The sequence below is a fragment of the Alosa pseudoharengus genome, unplaced genomic scaffold (assembly GCF_046254945.1).
Source record: "Alosa pseudoharengus isolate Yale_2024_CS ecotype anadromous, Long Island Sound unplaced genomic scaffold, YU_APseudo_1.1 YU_APseudo_1.1_scf_10, whole genome shotgun sequence".
Classification (NCBI taxonomy): domain Eukaryota; kingdom Metazoa; phylum Chordata; class Actinopteri; order Clupeiformes; family Clupeidae; genus Alosa; species Alosa pseudoharengus.
This window is the reverse complement of record NW_027468565.1, coordinates 38283803-38286302: the sequence shown is the minus strand read 5'-3', so window position 1 is coordinate 38286302 and position 2500 is coordinate 38283803. Positions and strand designations below refer to the sequence as shown.

At 38.3% G+C, this 2500-nt stretch overlaps 1 protein-coding gene across 2 annotated transcripts in view; it reads right to left on the bottom strand.

Annotated features, from left to right (window-relative positions):
* The window catches only part of srpk2 (SRSF protein kinase 2), a 64650-nt gene that overhangs the window by 21856 nt on the left and 40294 nt on the right, over positions 1–2500 (bottom strand). The gene's annotated exons all lie outside the window — the stretch shown is intronic.

Genomic DNA, 2500 nt, shown 5'->3' with positions numbered 1-2500 from the left:
CCATTCACACATTTAATGTTGTTTTCACACAATATGCAGTCAGTGAACACATTTCCACAATGCTTACATTTTCTTAACAGACAAGCTATACCTCCCAACAAAACTATGGATTGTTTTTGTAGTATTTATAAATGTTAACACACAACATCCCACAATAGCAAACACAGTATCCCAAACCTTAGATACAGTATAAAAACCTCTGCTTCTGCTACCAAATGGTTTTATCCCAGGTGCATTGCCTTGGATAATATCAGATGTGATGTTGATGAAAACATGTGGCCTAACTCTGAAGACCGCAGAGATTAGATTCAGTAATTTTGTGCTTTTTTAGCCCCCCCCCCCCTTTTTTACAGTTTTTCTCAGTCGCTTTGGTGCTTTTCTCACATCACTATTAACATTTGCACAGCAGTTAGTGCATTTCACAAAACAATTAGTGCAAACTGGAAAACCTAGTGGATAACCTGCAAAAGCACGTCACTTGCGCAAAATGGATAGTCCATTCCTCAAAAGCAGGTCTTCATGTCAATGAAACTGCCAGTGTCATCAAAATAAGAAGTCTTGACACCATCGTTTATGAACAAGATAGTTAAATGGCTTTGTCATGTTTTTATTATGACAGTTTATTTTCTAGTGTTTTCCTATGCAAAAAAAAGGTCAGAACTCGGTGACACTACCTGAACATGCTCAAGACATACGCTACTTGTACAGCCATTTGAAAACTACAGTAAAGTTACAAATTGCTGTAGTTAGAGGAGTGAGTACAAGACACTGAATATGTACGTTTCATAGTTTTACTATATATGCTCTTTGCAATTCTACAGCATTGTGACAGAATTTTATAACTAGTTTAACAATTTTGTATGTAATGAAGCAATGAAATGAAGACTATTAGTTTTATTGGGAACGACTATTCAGCATCCATAAGTATAGTTCATTTTGACTGACATGACAAAGCAACTGATAAATGTTCAAAAGCATTTGCATTGTTCAGAGGAAGGAGAAATTGCTACTATGATGTGCACAAATGACTAAATGTTGTGGAGGTTGAACTATTAGTTATGATAATTTTTATTCTGATCTGAGAAAAGCACCAAAGCGACTGAGAAAAACTGTATCTGGGCTTTTTGCTGTTGTTGTTTGTTCAGAATGATCTTGTGTGTTTCATGGATATTTTGTTTACTGTAAGCAATACTGTAAAACTTTTTCTGTTCTATCATACTGTAAACAGTATTTCTACTGTACCTCCTGTAGTAAACAGTAAAGGGAAAAAAACTGATTTGCTTTTAACTGGAATTCTTTTGAATGTGAAAATTACATGTTGACATACAGTTTCCAACCAAGAAATTTAGTATAAAAACAGTGGATAGCATGTTTTGCATGCAAAGACCTGTACAACTGAAACATAAAAGTCTATGCAGTTTTTGTAATGTCAACAATAGCCAGTATTTTGAAACCTGGTGTACTTTGATTGACTGCATGTACCTTGTGAAGTGAAAACAAGTGTTATTCTTTGACAGAATACTGTAATTTCATTTTGAGTCAGATTTCCAGTGTTTTGGTAAAGTTAGTGTGTGCAGAGAAAGATATGTTCTGTTTTGAAATGAAGAGTTAGTATATATTTAACAAAATGTGTTTATGAGAAGAAAATTATCCATTTGGCCAATTGTGTATTGTAGGTGTGAGTCTGTGTTAAGAGTTTAGAAAAAGTATCTGAAGTATGTGTAAGCGCTTGTTAGCGATTGAAAAAAACTGTAATATGGATTGAGGGATTTCATATCATATACTGCAAATTAAGATAAAGAAAACACTTGACATCCACTAATAACAGTGTTTAATCACAGCCTCATGAGGCCATTTTCAGTTTGAGCTGAAGACGCGCAGCAGAAAAGACATGAAATGAAGAGAAGGATGAAGACATATCCATGCAAACACGTCAGCTCTGAACAGCAACACAACACGTCAGCTCTGAACAGCAACACAACACACCAGCTCTGAACAGCAACACAACACACCAGCTCTGAACAGCAACACAACACGTCAGCTCTGAACAGCAACACAACACACCAGCTCTGAACAGCAACACAACACACCAGCTCTGAACAGCAACACAACACACCAGCTCTGAACAGCAACACAACACACCAGCTCTGAACAGCAACACAACACACCAGCTCTGAACAGCAACACAACACGTCAGCTCTGAACAGCAACACAACACGTCAGCTCTGAACAGCAACACAACACACCAGCTCTGAACAGCAACACAACACGTCAGCTCTGAACAGCAACACAACACACCAGCTCTGAACAGCAACACAACACACCAGCTCTGAACAGCAACACAACACGTCAGCTCTGAACAGCAACACAACACGTCAGCTCTGAACAGCAACACAACACACCAGCTCTGAACAGCAACACAACACACCAGCTCTGAACAGCAACACAACACACCAGCTCTGAACAGCAACACAACAGCAGCGCACCGCGTGGAGCCGCG